This window comes from Crocuta crocuta, unplaced genomic scaffold, assembly GCF_008692635.1.
Source record: "Crocuta crocuta isolate KB4526 unplaced genomic scaffold, BGI_CrCroc_1.0 scaffold219, whole genome shotgun sequence".
In the NCBI taxonomy this organism is placed as follows: Eukaryota; Metazoa; Chordata; class Mammalia; order Carnivora; family Hyaenidae; genus Crocuta; species Crocuta crocuta.
Window position 1 is genome coordinate 9,571,419 of NW_027551572.1, and position 21,605 is coordinate 9,593,023.

General features: G+C 38.1%; 1 long non-coding RNA gene across 1 annotated transcript; it reads right to left on the reverse strand.

The window, feature by feature from the left end:
- Positions 1-6,975: 6,975 nt before the first annotated feature.
- LOC144220838 (uncharacterized) lies at positions 6,976-9,147 on the reverse strand. Its single transcript, XR_013331873.1, has 2 exons — positions 7,805-9,147; positions 6,976-7,282 (listed from the first exon to the last, which is right to left on the reverse strand). It is a non-coding gene; the product is annotated as an uncharacterized LOC144220838 (long non-coding RNA).
- Between the last annotated feature and the right edge of the window lie 12,458 nt (positions 9,148-21,605).

Sequence of the window (21,605 nt, forward strand, 5' to 3'; positions counted from 1 at the left end):
GCCCCGTGTTGGGCTCTGTGCTGACAGCTAGTTCAGAGCCTGGAGGCTGCTTCAGAATCTGTATCTCTTTCTCTCTCTGACTCTTCCCTGCTCATGCTGTCTCTCTCTCAGATATAAATAAAACATTAAAAAAAAGAAACCAAAAAAACATCTTTAATAATGCTGATGGTTCACTCTACCTACACACAAACATATTGAAAATGAACTGCATGAAGAGCAGTGTGCTGGGCTGCACATACAAGACAAGTGCAGGAATTGAATATCTTCGTAACACTTCTTTAAAGAATTTACGAGTCAAGCTGCAAAGAGCTTAGTAAAAAAAAGTATTCATACATATTTTGCTTTTTATCATTCTTATTTCTTCAAGTAACCACAAAGTACTAGCATTGCATTACATCATTGTGACCCAACCCCAGCTTCCTGGGACACCCATGTGAAGGAAATATTTTACACAGACCATCCATATGACTTTTTCACATGGCTCTTGTTTTCAGTTAAATTCATTCTTCTCGGTTTCTTTTGTTGTTATTTTGCTCTATTTTATGTATTTTTCATAACAGAAAAATTACTCAAAATTGGGAAAAGAGATAGTTCAAGCCTTGGAATGTCAGCCCCATACACGTTTCAAAGAGTGCAAAAGGTTGTATTTCAGGAGGGTACTAAAATTACATATGATTTTTTTTTTCAAACAAATGCCAAGAACTGTATCTGCTAATAAGTTTTGCCCAGCTTGGAAACCAAACTCCGCCACGTAGTATGAGAATGCCAGATATACGACAATAAATATTTTTGGCATAGTTTCAAAGCTACATAATGCCAGACATAGGCATGTAAAAGTAATGGCAAGAACTACAAAGATTATAAAAGAAATAAAGTCACAGTTCGTAATTCATATGATTATGTTCGATAGCAGGCTTACACAGCTTTTCACGTAATAAGATCCACATGTAAAAGCATCAGCTTATTTTACTCAGAAAAAGATAACAAACATTAAAATGGCTTTTAAAAGTAAAATTTTGTTGAGAGCTTGTAAATGTATTTTTGCAAGCTAAAGGAGAGTAGCTTAAATTGGGATTTTTGTTTGTTTCTATCTAGATACCGAACCTCTGCTTCCCTTTTGTCACACAGAAAAATTAAGTAAAAAAAAAACAACAACCAAATGCAATCTCAAAGACTGCAGCGTCTTTTAAATATTGTCACTATAATCAGTATCTTAAAACTGGAGTTTAGGGAAAACCATTCTCCTAAAATTAAATTGTCCATCGCATTTAGAGAAAAGATGAAGGAAATACAGTTGTCAGATGCCGGACCTTGACTTGACTACTGGGTACAGATAACTGGGATCAGAGCCCAAGTGACTAAATTATTCCAAAGCAATCCCGCTGCATCCTACATTGCAGGATGCAAAGAATATTTAAGGCTGGTTTTTAAGCGCAGATATTCTAGCAACCATTGGGTGCTACTCGGGATATTTTCTTTCAGACCCAGAGAAATCAAACTCAGTTGAGTTTGTGGTGCGTTTGATTTCCAGAGATAAAAGAAGCACACTTTTGTGTTTTCCTTCTGTTTAACTTATAGATTCGAAGTGGTCAGCCATCAGGGTGGGCTAATGAAAAGCAAGACCAAGGGGAAATGCTAGTGAAAGAAGGATGGAAGAAACTGTAGAATCTGAGATAAACTGTCAGTCCCTGAGGCAAGATAAGCCAGAACACCGCAGTGCCAAGAGCAACCGGCTCAGATTTCAGTTCTCAGTCAAGAGCAACACCGCGAATTGAGGTTTACTTTCTAAAAGGGAATTTTATCAGGATGGAAGATAATAATTTAGTAGGTGAACCCAAAATAGTCACGCTTTAAGATGTTACATTACATGCATTCGAATATGTTGGTTAGTACTAAAGGTCGGTATTGTGCTGAATTTAAATTTTGTTGTGTGAAATGTAAAAAATGCTTTGGCTTCTTTTCAACACAGTGAAGATGCAGGATAAGTTATGTGGCATCTCTCATCTACCCACTCTAATGACAAAAATGATCTTTTGCAAACACACATTTTCCTTAGTTCCAAGTTTCGCACGACATTTTTAAGTACCTCTCTAACAACACGGTGTTTATGTCGAATACATGTGTAACGTAGTGGTGGTGATATACAATTTCACTTACATGTGGGTGAAAATGTTTGTTTCAAAAAGACACTTTCAGATTGAATTCTATCTCCGTTTACACATGGATCCCTTTAATGGATGTTGAGAGTTTTGATTTAGAACATTTAATAGGCTCGTTTACATTTTGCAAATCTCTACCTTTGAAATAAAAATGCAGTGACCCACCCATCTGCAGACAATTAAGACCAGCAGCCGAGTATAAAAGGGTGGAGAACTTTTAATGGGTGTTTATAGATTGGAAGCACCGACCCCCTTTTAAATGAAAGAGGCCTAAGAAGAAATAGTAAGTGTTAAGGATAACCATGAAATTCATTTAACCCCCCAAGCAGAAGGTCTGTTATCAAAGAATTGGCAGGACTCTAAGCCTTCCAACTTAAGGTTCTTAGCTAAAGTACTTAGCAAAAGTACTCAGAAAAGAAATATCTTATTTAGAAGTGTCTTGATTATAATTTCGTAGCTGCTTTAAGGTCAAAACACAAGCCCACAGGAAGACCAACAGTAAGGTATGTGATATAAAAACAAATATTTCCATAAAATCTTTGCCCTAGCAAAAAGAGAAATTCTTAGTAGGTTCAAGGTGGGAATTTAGGGAATAGTATTTTTTTACAGGAAATACTGGTTAGGCGTTTTATATAGGGGGTTCTGCATTTGTGAAAGGATAATTTGCTCTAAAATATGTGGGCAACCAGCCTAAATTCTCTAATTGAGTAGTTTGCTCATAACCCCAGGCCATTAGGTGAATGTAAACTGTTACAGGCTTAGTAAGAAAATAGTCCCATTAGGATTTTTGTATTTGTATGTGGTTGTGGGTTAGAGTAACTGTTTCCAAAATCATGGATTAATGAAAGGCTCTTTTTTCTGAGTTTGCAAATACCAGCTTTGAAATGCTCAAACTCAAATTAAGGCAAAGGTTCTTTCTTGCGTAGTTGTTTTGGTTTGGTTTTGTTTTTTGTTTGTGGGGGGTTTTTTATAGTTAAAAAATTTTACAAGATCAAGTCTCAGCTCTAAGTTCCATTGTTAGCTATCTAAGGAAAATTAGAGATACTGAACTGACTGGTTGTTAATAAAGGACAACAGCCACATGTTATATTTGATACTGCCATTGAAATTCTTTGCTCATGTCCTAAAATTCGCCTCATTGGTCACTGCCAAGAAACTTGACACACAGAAAATGGGGATGACTTCTTGAAAATAAAGACTGGTGCCGAAATTCAAGAAATGTGTACATATGTTTCATTTGTTTCTTGTCCTGCTTATAAGCTCATATTACTGTGAAGGAGAAAGCAACTTTACGCGGTGCTTCTTGCATCCAATCCTGGGCTCCTCTTCTCAACTAAAGTCTATTTTCTTTCCTGTTCCCCAGTCCCCGTTCCTCTGTTATCATCCCACTGCTTCTTACAAAGCTTAGAATACTTGTATAGCCCAGAGCAGGGCAAGGAAGGACCCAAGATAGACTATGTAATGTTTCTTCAAATCGATAACTATAAATGCAGAAGAAATTCAGTCAGAGGAGGAAAATATCTGACCAAACAGATCAGATAAACTTAATAGACGTATTCAAAATTAAGATAATTCATGCGTCTTTTGCACGTCTCCATATCCCCGCTGAAAATGGAGCTAATATTAATAAGGTTATGGGGACGAGTATTACATCAAATCTTTTAGAACCTGAGTTACGCAAGAACTCTTCTTAGCAATTAAAGAAATAACAAAATCACAGTTAGAGCCCAACACCAATCTCTTATGCCACCTGGGGCAGTGTTTGGCGTTTTCACAGGCTGTTTAACTTTTTACTCTGTCAGGTTTCCTTTTTTCCATTTTAAAAGTTCCTATTTCAAAACATACCAGTACAGCAATACCATAAATATAACCTAAATAATTTGGTTGAAAAATCAGAATAACGTGAGATGGAAGGAAATGTTTTCTTAAAAAAAATTTTTAAAGAAGATACTGAAGCAGGATTGTTCCGAAATGACTTGTGAGAAATGAGATATTAAACTCACAGACACAGGAGCATGTGAAAAATAAAGAAGGGATTTTAAGAGAGCCTTGCTCTACTGTGAAGGTAAGTTGAAATTCCACACCTTGAAAGAATGTTCTAAAGATTTCCAGGATAGTTCAGTAGTTTTGAATAGCTTTCTTAAAAACTTCTATAAGATATAACAAAGAGATTGTATTTATTATCTTCTTTAGATTGATTGAAGCTATAATAATTGAATAATAAATTTTAGGCAAGTTGAGAGATGAGATTTGCTAAAAGGACTGATGATAAAAGAAATACAAATTGATGCCGATAACAACCAAATGGAAAAAAAGAATTTATCTTTGAAATCTTGCCTTAATTTCTCACTGTCAAAAATAGTAATGCCATAGAGAGGAAAGGCAGTGATCCATCGGATTCTTTCACATACCACTTTTTTTTAAAGTTTTTTTTTTTTTTTTGAGTAATCTCTACTTAAACGTAGGGGATCGAACTCACAAACCCGAGATCAAGAGTTTCACACTCTACCCACTGAGCCAGCCAGGTGGCCCTCACACACCACTTTACCAATATTTTTAATACCAGCATAACTATGAATTGCGTTAAGAGCAAACTGAAAATAGGTGTTTTTGTGGAGAACAAGCCCACTTGAAGTGACCAAAAGACACAGTAAAATGTCAATGATAGCTGAGATCTAACAGAGAAAAAGAAAAATCCGTAAATATACACATGAAATTAGAAGCTACCTGCATGTAAGAATGATTCAAGAGGATCCTAGATGATCCCTCAGAAGAGACAGAGATGGAATTTTTAAAGCTATAGGTGGACATTTTAAATAAATGTCGCATCTCTCTTAGTTCCCTCTGGTACTTACAATATCTTTAATAACCATGTTTTAAATGAATGAGAAAGAAAGAGGAAAAGCAAGCCCGTTGTGACAAAATATCTATTCTGTGAGCAAGAAAATACTCTATCTAAATATTTGCTCTCTCCAGTTTACTAAAATATGGTTGAAAATAGGTTTCTGGTAGATAATTGTTGACGTTGGGTGAGAGGATTTCATAATGGCATTCTCTCCTTGGTATATGTTTGATAGTTTTCATAATAAACATTTTAAAAATGAAGAAATGGACTCTAAGTTTTAGAGATTAGATAACTTGACATTTGCAAAATTCATATTTAGTAATCAAAACTTGGAGATCATTGTGGAATTTCTTCCCTAGGAAAGATTTGCTGAGAGAAGGAATAACAACGTGGCATGTGCTATTTAGTGACAGTAAGCGAAAAGGCAGAAAAAGGCAGAAAGGGAAGTGAGGAGGGAGGGGCAAGGCACCATTTTAAGTGTGGTGGCTATTTTAACATTACAAGACTTCATTCTTCTGACGTTTCACCACCTCATTAACCTATGTGTCATTCTGAAGTATTTTGCCATGCTCTGATGATTAGAGACTCACTCGCTAACAACACAACATTCTAAACGCGAACCCTTTCCCTGGAGTCATGGTGAATTAATTTTCAATTAGTTTTCATTAATGAACTTCATTTTTATGGGTCTAATTGCCGTCCCAGCTTCGAGAAATTCAGCAAGCACGTTGGTGGGGTGGGAGGGAGACAGCTATGGAGTTTAGGAACATCCTGGGCCCTTTTCATTAAGACCTTACTTCAATCATTGTCCAAAACAAACAAAAAAGTATCTAAATTATAAATCCAACATGTACCAAGAGAACCCATGAATCTTTTCTGGGGTCTTCAGAGGTAATTTTGTTGCTAGCTACAAGCTGGTGTTTACCTTGTGCCCCCAAAACCAGGCTCAAGATGGGGAAAAATCAGACATAAAGAGAACAAAAGGCTCTGGGTGCACAACTCTCTCTATGCCTTAGGTTCCTTTCATGGAAAAGGTTTATCCAGATTGTCCAGATCCAAATAATATGAGTCCATAATAGTTGGCAAATAGTTACAAACAAATTTAATACAGAAAGACAAACTACATAGTAAAACCAATGCTCTTGGATTTCTAATGAAAGACCAGTAGCCTGGGTAACATGCCCCCAAACCAAAACCCAGCAGCTTCTCAGGAAAAGTGTGATACCCTTGTGCCAAAAGACAATAAGGTTTCTAGCTCTTTCCATTTCCATTTTAAAAACCTGTAACTGAGAGCCGTGAGATACTCACCACCCACAGCCTAAGACTTTGCCTTTATAACATTTAATGAACATTTTTCTTCCTTGTGATTTTTCCATGAAGAAAAGAAGTTTGTTGAGAACTTAATCCTTCGGTGTGAGCTCTTGAAGAGGCACATATTTTAAAGTACATTGTGATTTTAGAATTATAAAAGGTATTTAATTCCATCTTGTTACTCTGACTCAAAAATAAATAAAGCTCAGGGTGCCTGGCTGGCTCAGTCAGTGGAACGTTCCACTCTTGGTCTTGGGTTGTGAGTTCGAGCCCCATGTGGGGTGTAGAGATTACTAAAAAATAAAATTTTTATAAATAAATAAGGCAAGCTTATTTCTTAGTTAATGGTGTTAATTCTTCCCTTCACACACAAATGATTATTTCAGCTTTCTTTCAGTAGGTAGTTATTGAGTACTGATTTATTTGTAATACTGAGATCTTCAAAATTGTATATACAAAAGCAAAACAAAAACAGAAAACTAGAAGAGGGGGTCCTGTTCTGGTGAAATTATAAAGTAGTTGAGTGATGAAAGAGGAATGCATGAAATTGTAGAGTAGCGACAAAACAGCAAATAAGTGCAAAACAATTCAGCAGAAATTATAAGGGGACCTGCCCTGAGCATGTAAAGTAAAGCAAATTATGATTGCCCAAGACTTAGCTGGTGTTTTATTGTCTTTATTTACTTTCTTCGTCAGAAGCAGTTTCTCTGCATTGCTGAACATTTATTAGGAAAACAAATTCAGATTTCAATTCTTTTTAAATGAGTGGTATCTTCTAGACAGAAGCATTTCCTGAAATTCAGTTCTTTGCCCCCAGAGAGGCATAAAAATAAAATTGTGGATCTTCTGTAATGATGTAAAGACAAGGACTTCCACAAAAATCACTGGAAGCTAGAAATGTAAAATACTTTATTATGCACGTCACTTTAAAAGATCTGGAACATCACGGGACAAATTAGAATCCAATCTGTAAAACAGAAAAGGAATGATAGATAATAAAACTGAATTCGCCATATACAGGAACAAAACTACCCCTCAAAAGAAGTAGGTGGCCCATTAGCTAATACGATGAATTAAGGACAATTTGTCAAAACATTTAGAAATGTTTAATCTTTAATAAATGTATGTGTTTTTAACAAAATATTTCCTAACTGGTTATGAATTTAAGGTCTGGAGTCCGATGATGGGGTAGTAGAAAGAGGTCAGGTTTTAGAGCCAGACAGACAGACCTGAATAAATCCCATTTCTGACGTTTATGAACAGATTCCTAGGCAAGTTTCTGAACGTTTCTGAGCCTCAGTTTCATTATTGGTAAAGTACAAAAAATAGTAAGGCCTACATAAGAAGGATTTTGGTGAGGTTTAATTGGGATAACTCATATAAAAGGTTTTGCACGTGGTAAGCACCCAATAAAAGTGAACTCTTGCTATGATATATACTCAAGCAAACATGTGGAAGCAAGAAAGGCTCTAGGAGGATTGGGAGGTACCTTAAGAAGTTATCCCAGGGGCGCCTGGGTGGCTTAGTCGGTTAAGCGTCCGACTTTCGCTTAGGTCATGATCTCGCGGTTCGTGGGTTGGGGCCCCGCGTCGAGCTCTGTGCTGACTGCCAGCTCAGAGCCTGGAGCCTGTTTCAGCCTGTGACTCCCTCTCTCTCTGACCCTCCCCTGCTCACGCTGTCTCTCTCTCTCCTAGAAATAAATAAAACATTTAAAAAATTTAAAAAAAAAAATTTTTAAAAAAAAGTTATCCCAGCGAGGTATATAAAATATTTTTATTAAAAACCACTAAAAACATTTGGATACAGAACCAAATGAGAATGATGTGGCTGCCATCGCACAAGCTACCCCGTGGTCAATTCAAAGCACTGATGACATGTTATCAGTTTCCAAGTCTCAAATTCTGGCACAAAAATCAAGAATTTTAGTATTATTTTCCCTTCATAATTCCACAGAAACACCAGACTATTGGGTTCTAGTTTTTGTCCTAAACTCTCCTGAGTTAAAATCAACAAGAATATACATGTCCTGTGTCTTCCCATGAATAAAACATAAGTGGATATACGTGGTCTTATTAAGTCAGTTGGGAAAATAAAGTCCCCTGAAGTCATGCACCTGTTTTCTGCATGTTCTGATGTAGGAAACGTCAACTCCCTTACAAGAACCACTGTGAAACTAGGCTCTTGAGTACATTTTCCTAAAATCAACATAATAATGCATTTTCTTACATGATACAGGTTTTTCCAAACCATTGAAGGACTTCTTCAAGACTCCCTAAACTTAGTCATAATGTCCTTATAAGGTAGATGATTTTTATGACTCTGATATTTTTTAAGACACAACCACACTATAATAGCTGCAAGTCAAAGAGTTATTACCATAAAAAAGCAAGGAGAGAGAATTGAGTAAAATTATAATTCTGACTCTGCAGGATATTTTCAAAAAGAAGCCTTCTTACCTGTGGTAAAATAATAGAATGTTATTGCCCCCATTTCACCCTTATAAAATGTTAATTATTTTGTTTTTGTTTTTTTAAAATAGTAAGACACATACATAATTTCCAAAGTTTTAAAGTTTAAGAGGATATGTTCCCCCTCACTGATCTCTCACTTAAACTTGGCTCTTAAGTTGGAGGATCTATGCAGTCGTGTAGAAAGTAAATGTAATTTTACACTGATTTTACCTAATATATAAATGATAGGTGACAGATAGAATGTACCTCTGCCTTAATAATATAGTATACATTATTATCTTATGTATTACATTTTATAATATTAGTTAATAAGGTAGTATATTAAATCAGAAGTAAATTAACAAATAGAACAGAAGTTACTGCAAGGATTTTGTGACTTTCAGTTTTGAAGAAAATATTTAGCATGAAAGCCTGTTGTACTGCAGAAAGACCATTAAGAAAAGTTATGAAAACCATTTCACTTAAGTGCTATTTATATAAAGTCAAAGGAGAATTGCAGTGTATACTGTAGCTCCTATCTGGCCGGACCCAAATAACTGAAATTCTTGGTAGTCATAGGCAGTGATTACTCATGTTTCTATAGAGGGCCCTATAACCTCTGCAAGACGCAAGTGCCTTTGGAAGTACAAAACAGCACAATCATTTGACTTAGTCTTGATATTAAAGTCATCTTACTATATTCTATTTCCTTAAAATGTATGCCCCAGAACTTAGAGTTTTATACGTGTGGCAATTGTTTTGTTACCCAGAATATTAAATTAATCATACTCTGTATTTATTGTCCTTAAATTCTTTTTTTTAATGTTTTATTTATTTCTGAGAGAAAGAGAGACAGTGTGAGCAGGGGAGGGTCAGAGAGAGAGGAAGACACAGAATCTGAAACAGGCTCTAGGCTCGGAGCTGTCTGTCAGCACAGAGCCTGACACAGGGCTTCAACCCACAAACTGTGAGATCATGACCTGAGCCAAAGTCGGACACTTAACCGACTGAGCCACCCAGGCACCCCCATTAGCCTTAAATTCTTTAAAAAGAGGAGTTTCCTCTAAGTTTAACATGGATATAAGAGGACACATGGAGAGAAGGAAAGCTGATACTTACCTCTACAGCATCATAAGTAAGATGTGTGTCCTTTGTTCCCACTCTTGACTGCATTATTGTTAATATTGCCTTAGAGTAGACTGGGAAATTTTATACTTTTGTTGTTGTTTTTCCTAATAAATAACAATGGTACATTATCAAGCATTCAGATGTTTCTTAACAGATTTTGATTCCAAAAACACAATACCTTAAATGCATACGATGTATTTCAAATGATTACATTGCTGCTCTTTAGATATTTTCTACAAGGAAAAATACTTTAAGTAACATAAGTAATTGTGCTGAGATATCATAAAGGCACATTGAACATTTATGGTACTCAGTTTTATAAGTTAACAATTTAATACTATTTACTGGTGGGGTTTTTTTACATAATTTCTTCAGAGCTAGTTACTTTGGTTTTTTTTACATCCATTTTAATAATTATGCATCGTACATGGATTAAATAACCACCTTAAAGTGTGTCTCCCTGAATCTAATTTGGAAGGTAAATTATTAACACAAAAAACCATTTTTAGAGGTTCCTACTGAAAATTTTAAAAATATCTTATGCATGCTTTGCTTTGAGTTTTTAAAATGTTTCGAGCACCCTATATTGTCCCATAATTACTCACTATTAAACGTTTTTATGTTTATATGCATCAACATTAAAACATTTCTGTTTTAACAGACAGAAACCAAAGGAAGCAAAGAAATGCACAATTAAACCAGAAAGATACTGTGTCATCCAATACTCAGATACCACAGGGTATGTTAAGAGGGCCATTAAAACAGCATTCTGTTGTGTTACAATGACATATGGTAGACTTCCAAAATTAACAGAGTATTTTGCTGCCTACTGGCTTGTATCACAGGCTTAATAGTCGGGGGGGGCGAGGTGCAGTGGTAAGGGGGCAGTGAGGTGCTTAGGGCTTTTTGGGGCAGAGGGGGCACTTAAAATGTCTTCTGTGTTTTGATAAGTACTTTTGAGAGTTCATGAAGCATTCATCTCTCTTAGATAAGTGATTCTGGTTAAGAAAACACTCAGAAATCTCATCTCTTTTGTTTGTTTTCTCACACTTCTCTCCTTTGCTCTGTGCCTATCCACTCCTCGTTGTTGACTAGGGTAAGCTCTCTGCTCTCCTCCTCTCAGCCAAATTGCATTTTTTAAAAGATTTTTTTTTATATACAAGGGAAGATCTAAACCTGTTTCGTTATAATATCAGTTGTTCACGCCTGATCTACTGGGTTGCGAGTTTCCCTTGACCTTTCACATGTGGGGATGCGTCTCCAATTTTGTTTAAGACACACGGGGTTAGCTCTGCCTCAGCACACCCCCGACACCCACAATGCAACAAGAGAGTTACTCTCACTTCACTTCAGCTTTATAAAATATTCAGTTTATGCCCTCGAATGCGTTCACTATATAAATCAGATTTCAATATGTTTCCAAAATATGGAATGCATTTCTCAACCATAGGGAAGAACGTAGAATCTCATCTCAAACTTCACATAATCAGGTCACTATGTGGCACTGGCTGTTTTCAAAATGAAATGAAGGCTCTTAGAGTCATATAAACTCAACCTCAATGTCCACGTATACACTTTCTAAATATTAATTAGGATACTCCATAGCTTTTATAAACTGTGGTGGGGCCTCCTCTAGACCTCCAACAACCGCCATCTGGTTCTAAAGCATCTATTGGCCATTTGTTCTACCAAATATCAGATTTCTTTCTGAGGGTGTTATATTTAGATTTCTGAAAAAGGCAGCAGTAATACTTAGCTCTATGCCCCTGACTTACCCCCAACAGGGTCAAAGGGGATTATCTATTTTGAGGTCAATTACACCGTCTCTCTTGTTTAGAAGGACCTTAGTTATGCAATGTTCAAGACACAAAAGGCAAAAGAGTCCTCCTGCACCCAGAATTGCTGACACTGCACATGAGAGATTCCAGCCCTGCTGGATTCCTTCTTCACGCGGTGTAAAACGACAAAGTACAGACACGAGTTCACCAGGCAAAGGATAGCTGGCGCATTGGTAGTTGGTTTTAGTTGACTTTCTCCTTGTGCAGCCATAGCATGTTTAAGAACACTGGCTTGGAGTTTAAGTGGCCTGGGTTCAAATTTCACACATTGCTAGCTGTATGATTTGGGGCAAGTTAGTTAAGCTTAACTTTCTCCTCTATAGAATTAATAACAGCATCTACTTCATAGAGCTTCAAGTGTCACAATGCATGTAAAGTGCCTAGCGCATGCAAATACGTTAGTATTTGTTATTATTATTTCATCCATTCATTTAACAAACACTGAACACCTACTGCAAAGCATTTTATGGATGGAGAAGTGAGGCACAAAAATCGTGGGCAGCATCCAAAGTTACTGGGAGTTTTGGGGGTTTTTTTTTTAATGTTTTATTTATTTCTGAGAGGGAGAGAGAGAGACAGCATGAGCAGGGGAGGGTTAGAGAGAGAGGGAGACACAGAATCTGAAACAGGATCCAGGCTCTGAGCTGGCTGTCAGCACAGAGCCCAGCGCGGGGCTTGAACCCATAAGCCGTGAGATCATGATCTGAGCCGAAATCGGATGCTTAACCGACTGAGCCACGCAGGCACCCCCTCAAAATTATTGTTTAAACAACAGCCGGACACAGATGTCCTAATGTCAGTTTTTATTTCACCAGGCTAAGCTGGCTCTGTTAAGATGGGATATTAAAAACCCAATCTAGATTTGGGAAACAGCCAGGAGCCTCTCTAAAACTGGAACATTTTAATGAAAAGATCATTTCTTATTTTGGTTTTGTGCGGTTATAATGATTTCAAACATGTCTATAAAGCTTTCATAAGCAGAACAAAATTAGACTGAAATATAAAGATGACCCACTAAAATGTACCAATAGATCCATGCAAAAATCCATCTCGTGCTTTACCTGTGTCTTGGTACAACCTAGAAAATAAGCCTTGTAAAGTAAGGACCTGAGATTTTTATTTCTTTAATTGTACATATTGTCTTTATTTCTTCATATAATGAGATTCTTATAACTTTTAATCAGTACTATTTACAATATAGAAGATAATAAGGACAAACAATGGGTGAAAGGCAGAAGAAGACAGTGTCCTTTGAATCAGTGATTTATTTTCCCAAATGAATGCTTACCCTCCTAATAAAGTGAAGTTATTTTACTAAACAGATTAGCCCACATCCACCCTGCCAAATGCTGGTTTTAGATTCCCAGTGGAACAAATATTGCTTAAATCTTTAATTTCCATATCAGTAGTACTGAATTGAAAATTTCAGGCTCTGTAAATTCAAAAAACTTAAGACTGGATAAAAGGCTATGAAATCAAATTAAATATAAAGTTCTTCACATATTCTAGTAGGAACCAAAACATATGATAGTTTGCTTGTTTCTGCACAACAATGCAAAAAAATGTTTATTTTCAAAAGTAATAAAATCAGGGACACCTGGCTGGCTGTCAGTAGAGTATATGACTCTTGATCTTGGGGTTGTAAGTTCAAGCCCCATGTTGGGTGTAGAGATTGCTTCCAAATAAAATCTTTTTTTAAAAAGTCATAAAATCAATAACTAGTTAGTATGGTCACTACAACACTTCAGAGCCAATCCAACAACGAGACAATGAGACTTTTTTTCCCACTGAAGGCACAGAAAGTAATTACATTAAGGCTGTTCAAATAATTTGACCAAATTTAATTAGTGCTCTACAGATGGATTTTCTGAACATCTTTAACCAGAATGCTTAGGTTTGAGATAGACTCACACTTCATGACATAAATATTTCAATGTGTTAAACTTGATTCTTCTTAAATCCCTCTAATTGAAAACTATGCCAAAATTAATACAAAAATAAATTTTGAAACAGCCAGAAGTCAAAATGTATATTTTGAATGACAGCAGTTCTTCTGCCTTATAATCATTTCTTTAGCCCATATAAAAACCTCTTTATAGCTTCGGTTCCATGATTGTGCATTTCTGATGCAGATAATTTATTATAAGAAAATCAAGACCGTCCTGGTCTGTGTAAGTGCATTTAAATTTTGCTCTGCTGTGAGATATAACCTTGATATTATAAAAAAGTGGGAATGAATATTTTTACAAATGACAAGACATTTTATGCAAAACTAACATTTGACAGTGTCATTTACAATAACAGTGAGTTTTTTAATCCATGTAATTCCTGGAGTACCTAATCTGTTGTGCAAGGTACTTATCAGTTTGGGGTCACATTGTAACACAGCTCTGAGCTTAGTATTCACATTTATGTTTCCTCTCCCCTGGCACGATAGTAATTTTGAAACTGATCAAAGTAAGATTTCTCTTATTGAATAGAAGTTGAGATGAATCTATTCATTCATTTCACACATTTTCACAGAGTGCCTATTACGTGCCAGCTAAGGACCTGTGCAGAGAAAAATTCGTGGTCCCTTCTGTCACATGGCTGAGAGTCTAGTAGAGGAACCAGGAACAAGTAAGTGTATAATTTAAAGGTGATAAGTGTTATGAAGGAAAAGTGTAGGGTACTTTGAGCTAGAACAGGAAGGCTCTAATTTAGTTAGGGAGATCAGGGAAAGCCTCTCTGCTTGCGGCAGCCATCTCTCTACCAGGACAAAAGCCAGCTTGAAAATAAAGCCAACATACAGGAGAAGAAAGAACCCAGATAATCACAGTGAAATGAAGCCCTTTCCAGAAGGTTTTCAATTTACTTTGCCCAGATGCATCAGAGGAATCACTACCTATGGCATCTGCAACCTGTGAAATGCATATCTTAAATAATAAGACTTGAAAGTCAAAATTACTCCTTGATCCCTGGGCTGCAGAATGGATGCTGTATTAGCAGGTATGGAAACAACATTAATCTCATTGTATATCTCCATCAGAGCTCTTGGGTGACCAAGTACTTTGCCCGTGTGCAGGAATCTTTTTTTCTGAGCACTAGTTCTCGACAATGGGCTGAAAATAATCAGTAAACCATGTTGTAAACAGATGTGATTTCATCCACAGGCTTTGTTGTTCCATTAGGGCACAGGCGGAGTAGATTGAGCATAATTCTTAACAGCTCTAGGGTTTTTGGAATGGTCAATGAGCATTGGCCTCATCTTCAAGTCACCAGCCAAATTAGCCCCTAATGAGGAATCAGCCTGTCCTTTGAGGCTTTGAAGCTATGATTTTATTTTTAAGTAATCTCTACACCCAACATGGGGCTCGAATTTACAACCCCAAGATCAAGAGGTGTATGCTCTATCGACTGAGCCAACCAGGTACCCCTAGAGTTCCACTTCTGCTTAGGATCTGGAAAGCTTCAAGAGAATATTGTTCCCATCCTAAGAACAAGAAAAACAGATAATCTACAAAATCATAGTTTTTCTTGAATCCATTAGGGTCCTGAGTACACAAGGCAACTAAATGAATTAAATTCCAAAGAGTGGCAAACCGCTCCAAGAAAAAAACGAACACGTGTATTTCTACCTTTGTCACAGCATGGAAGTAAGGAATGGCCACCATTAAGGTAGGTAAGATGAAAACCGCTACACTTTCAACAAAATTTTAAAGACTGAATGAGGGCTGTTTCAGGTCAGAAAACAAGGGAATCACAAACTTTTATAAGGAACATCGCACTTAGTCCCACGCTGTTATCCACCAGATCATCACAAGGGAGATTGGGGGAAGAGCAAGGGATTAGAGAGAATCCCCTTTGGGGCTGAGGCATGAAGGTAATGATCAGGTACCACTGAGGAACAGGTATGAAATATAGTCCACTTCCCCCAAGCCTTCTCTCATAGAAAACAAAAAACTTTGAGCATCTCAGGGGCAGGAGAGGGTAGCAAAGTCTCCCATTTAGGGACAGAGGCAAAGATCAACTACTTCTGTTGTGGAAGGGGTAGAAACGAAAGCCCCTTCCCCTAGGGGAGAGCTAAGAGAAGCTGCAGGGCCTATAATCCTGCAGTAATACAAAGCAGCAGTCCTGGCCAGATAGGGAAGAAACAGGAAACTTTCATCTCAGTATAGATGTCCTTGAAATCCATCCATAACTTGCATGTGTTTTGAAGAATTAACTTCATTCTTCAAAGGCACCTGGGTGACTCAGTCGGTTAAGTGTCCAACTTTTGATCTCGGCTCAGTTCATGATCTCATAGTTCATGAGATCAAACCCTGCATGGGGCTCTGTGCTGACAGCACGGAGCCTGCTTGGGGTTCTCTCTCTCCCTCCCTCTCTGCCCCTCCCTTGTTCATGCTCTCTCTCTCTCTCAAAATAAATTTTTTAAAAAACTTTAAAAAAAGAATTAAACTAAACATTAAAAAAAATTTAAGGGGGCACCTGGGTGGCTCAGTCGGTTAAGTGTCTGACTTCAGCCCAGGTCATGATCTCACAGTGCGTGGGTTCGAACCCCGCGTTGCGCTCTGTGCTGACTGCCAGCTCAGAGCCTGGAGCCTATTTCGGATTCTGTATCTCCCTCTGTCTCTGACCCTCCCCTGCTCACACTGCCTCTCTCTCTCTCTCTCTCTCTCTCAGAAATAAATAAAACATTTTAAAAAATTTAAGTCTATTAAAAAGAAAAAGAATTAAATTACTAAAATTATCTCTTACAGAGCACCTGGCTGGCTTAGTTGGTAGAGTTTTCACTCTTGGTCTTGGGGTTGTGAGTTCAAGCCCTGTGTTGAGTATAGAGATTACCTTTTAAAAAATAAAATATTTAAATAATAATAATAATAAAATAAAATGATCTCTTCCATTAAGGGTCATTTTTATCTACTTGAGATTAACAGACGGTGGTGGAAAAATTTTGCAAATAGAAGCAGCTGGTGAGTGATCCTCCAAATCAAGCTTGAAATGATACATTCCTCTCGTTTTTAAAGAGAACTTAGCAGATCACTAAAAATTGATGGTGATTATGTATTTTTTTGTTTTATTTATTTTTGAGACAGAGAAAGACAGAGCATGAGTGGGGGAGTGGCAAAAGGAGAGGGGGAGGGGGAGTGACAAAAGGAGAGGGGGAGACACAGAATCTGAAACAGGCTCCAGGCTCTGAGCTGTCAGCACAGAACCCGATGCGGGGCTCAAACCCGTGGACCGTGATATCATGACCTGAGCCGAAGGCAGATGCTTAACTGACTGAGCGACCCAGGCGCTCCGGTGATTATGTGTTAAGGTTGAGAGAAATAATGTCTAATAAGAATCCTTCCAGAGACGGGGCAAGATGGCGGAGAAGTAAGGAGCTCCGTACTTGCACTCGCGCCCATACATCACACAGAAAAGATNCTTCCAAATGCTGTTCTCCTGTTTGGTGAACAATGGCTTCTTGGCTTGTTGAAGGCAGCTTGATGCAGGAAAAATGAGCTTTGATATCTCCCAGGCCTCTCTCTGTGGGATGATGGCCAGAATGCTGCACATCAGTGTCCTCATTTCTAAAACAGGAGGGAAGAGAAAATAAGGCTAACTCTTAAGGTTGCCCACAAAAATCAAATAAGCTCAGTGCAAAAACAACTGGCCCTTTCACTGGGCATGTGAAAGACACATGCTACAAATGTTCGGTGCCCTCTCTCCTCGCCCTGCCCCATCCTATTGCTGTATATTTTGTTTTACGACTGTAGCCACTGTTTGCAGATCTAGTTCCTATACACCACTCTTAGGACTAAGATATTGATTTAAAAAAAAAAACAAAAACATATTCCTTGTTCTCTGGCACCTGGCTGACCTGTGAACTGCTCTGTTTCTTATGTTCTTGCCCTTCTGCCTCAATGCTCCAGACACGTCTTCAGCTCTGCTTCAGCTCCCATGGTGACTGTGTGTGTCTGTTTACTAATGCTACTTTTTAATCTTATAATAATTGCCATTAAGCTGAAGTCATTTCTCTGTCCCAGGGAATAAATGACACATGGGAATATTTCTAAGCAACGAATTGTTCCGTACTTAGACATTTTCTATATCCCAATCCTTGATCAACTCATCTTCCTTCTTAAAACAGCAATGTGTTCAAGCTAGAAGGACCCAAGCCAGAAGTTGGGGAACCCTAGGTCATCCTCCCAGAGAGGCCGTCATCCAGTTATTGGCAGATCCGAGATGGAAACCCAGGCCTCCTGCCTCACCCTGTCATTATAGAGCAGATAAACTGGGTAGATTTTATAAATCGAGGAACTGTGTTCATCTCTATATCATAAGTAAGGAAATCTAAAATATGGGGAAATGCCATAGTGAAGGCTTTTATGGGTGAAAGCCCTTCAAGACTTCTGGAGAAAAGAAACCATATTAATCCAAAGTTGTAGCACCAGTCTTTATTATTAGTACTATTATTCAAACATTTGGATTGTTTTAGTTAATTTTATTTTTTTAAACTTTTTTAATTTTTTAAATTTATTTCTGAAAGAGAGAGACACAGCGTGAGCAGGGGAGGGTCAGGGAGAGAGGGAGACACAGAATCCGAAGCAGGCTCCAGGCTCTGAGCTAGCTGTCAGCACAGAGGCCGACGCAGGGCTTGAACCCATGAACTGTGAGATCATGACCTGAGCCGAAGTCGGACGCTTAACCGACTGAGCCGCCCAGGTGCCCCTGTTTTAGTTAATTTTAATATTGTACTCTGGTAGATTAAAGATGGCCACAGACATTTTTGCTACCCCTCCCCTAGAGTGTGGGCTGACCTCAGGAACCTGCGTGACCTATAAAATACAGTGGAAGTGAGGTCGTGAGGCTTCTGAAGCTAAGCATAAGAAGTCAGGGAGTTTCCACCTGGATCTCTTGGAATGCTCTCTCTGAACACCACTAGATGTCATGTAAGAAGTCCAAATAAACAACTTAACAACAACAACAAAATTACCCAATTTAAAAATGGGCAAAGGACTTGAATAAACTTTTCTCCAAATAAAACATACAAATGTCCAGTAAACATCAAAAGATGCTCAGTATCACTAGCCATTAGGAAAATACATATCAAAACCACAATAAGATACCACTTCACACCCATTAGGATGATTATTAATTTTAAAAAACAGAAAATAAAGTATGTTGGTGAAGATGTGTAGAAATTGGAACACTCATGCGTTGCTGATAGGAGTGTAAAACTGATGCAGCTGTTATGGAAAACAGTTTGGCAGCTCCCAAAAGGCAACATAAAGAAATGGGGTATCTGGGTGGCTCAGTTAGTTAAGCGTCCAACTCTTGATTTCAGCCCAGATCATGATCTCATGGCTGGTGAGATCAAGCCGCATGTGGGGTTCTGTGCTGACAGCAAGGAGCCTGCTTAGGATTCTCTCTCCCTGTCTCTCCCTGGCTCGTGTGTGCAGGCACTCACACTCTCCCTCTCAACTAAAAATTAAAAAAAAAAAAAAAAAGAATGACTATATGATCCAGTACTTCTACTCCTACATATATACCCAAAGGAATTGAAAGCAGGGACTTGAAGCGATATTTGTCTACCCGTGCTCACAGCAGCAATATTCACAATAGCCAAAAGATGGAAACAACCCAAGTGCCCATCAGCAATGAACAAAATGTGGTGTGTATGCAATGGAATATTATTCAGCCTTAAAGAAGAATGAGATTCTGACACATGTAAAAGCATACATGAACCTTGAAGACAGTATGCTAAATGAACTAAGCCAGACATACAAATATGATGAATCTAGAATAGGCAAAGTCATAGAGGCAGAAAGTAGGTTAGAGTTACCATGGGCTGGGAAGGAGAAGAAATGGGAAGTCATCGCTTAATGGGTACAGAGTTTCTACTTGGGGCAATGAAAAAATTTTGGAAGTAGACGGATGATTTACTACATTGTGAATTGAATTCATGCTACTGAACTGAAACTTTAAAATGATTAAAGTGGTAAATGTTATGTGATGTATATATTACCACAATAAAAAATCTAAGAAAAAATTGGCAAGCTAAACCATATATTAAAAAAGAAGGGAAGGAGAAAGAGTAGAAGTAAGGGGGAGAGAAAGAGAAGAAAAAGAAGGTCATCCTAGTCCTAAGACCTTGGGACCATCATTGGAGAGGCCCCAGACCCAGATGATCCTGACCTTCCAGCCAGCCTGCGGGAACCAAACGTGTGACTGAAGCCATCTTGAGCCTTCCAGAGCAACCTAACTGCCAGCTGATCACCTCTGAGTGATCTCAAGTAATGTCACCTGGAACTGAGAAATTACTCATCTGAGTCCTGCTCCTCAAAAGTATAGACATGTTTTAGGCTGCCAGGTTTCAGATTAATCTGTCACGTGGCAATAGATAACCAGAACATAATCTCTCTACTGTCTGTAAGTGGGTTGACCTGATAGGTCCTCAGTTGGACCTAGGAGAGTGGTATCAGTAAAAATACCACTCAGTCAAGTCTTAGGAGGTTTGGACAAGTATTTGAATGGTGGTGCAGAACAGGTCCCCCTCCCCTAGGGCAGAGGCAACAACAATCTGCCTTAAACATTATACCCTAGGTTGCTGGTAAACATCCTTCTCTGGCAAAGGCCAATTCGGTCATAAATGAAAAAATTTACAGACTGCATTTTGTTTTCATTCAAAATGAAGTTACTTTTATTAAGTCCCACAGGAGGAGTATATTGTCATAAAAGGTAAAATTATTCCCTTTGCTAAAATGACAATGAGGAAAGTGATACTGTTTTTCCACACAACAAAATTACTATTTTGTAATATTTCAAAATCGTGAAAGCTGCTTTCAGTCTTTTGTCCTAAAATTGGAAGGTTAGTAAGCATCACTTGCCTATGAACCAAGGGCTGCTCCCCAGTGGCCCAGTGGAGAAGGGTGTCTGTGAGGCAAACATGAATAGTACTGCTCATATGCGATAAACAGTATGTTGTAACAGGGATCAGGAGACCTGAGTTCTTTGTTCGCTTCTACCCACTGTGTAGCATGGGCAGGACACATGGCCCCTCTGGAAGTCAATTTCCTTATCAACAAAAAGGGAATATTTTGATTGCATACTGGAATTAGCAGCCTAAGATATAGTACTTAAAAATATTGATGCCCAGATGAGAAAGAATGAAATCTGGCCATGTGTAGCAACATGGATGGACCTTGAGGGTGTTAAGCTGAGCGAAATAAGTCAGGCAGAGAAGGACAGATACCATATGTTTGCACGTATAGGAGGATTAGGAGGAACTTAATGGAGGACCATGGGGAGAAGAAGGGGTAAAATAGTGGGAGAAAGGGAGGGAGGCAAACCATGAGAGACTCCTGAATGCCGAGAACAAATTGAGGGCTGATGGAGGTGGGGGGGAGGGGATGGGGGGCGATGGGCATGGAGGAGGGCTCTTGTGGGGATGAGCACTGGGTGTTATATGGAAACCAACTTGACGATAAACTATTTAAAAAATTAAATTAAATTTACATATATATATACTGATGCCCAGGCTACACCCCAGGCCAATTACATCGAAATCTTTGTAGCTAGAATTCAGTCCTCAGGATCTTTTTTAAACTTGCAATACCTTCCAATATGAAGTCAAGGTCGAAAATCACTGAAATGGAGGAATGAGGCATAGAAGAAATGTTTAAAATTTCCATCCAGCTATAAAAGTTGTATAACCTAGCTATTTTATCAGCACACTGGAAGAAGGAAGTCTCTTTTTCTTTTCCTTTCTTTTTTAATATTTTATTTTTTAAGTGATCTCTACACCCAGTGTGGGACTCAAACTCACAACCCCAAGATCAAGAGTCGCACGCTCCTCTGACTGAACCATCCAGGCACCTGGCAGTCTTCGTTTCATGCCTAGGCAACC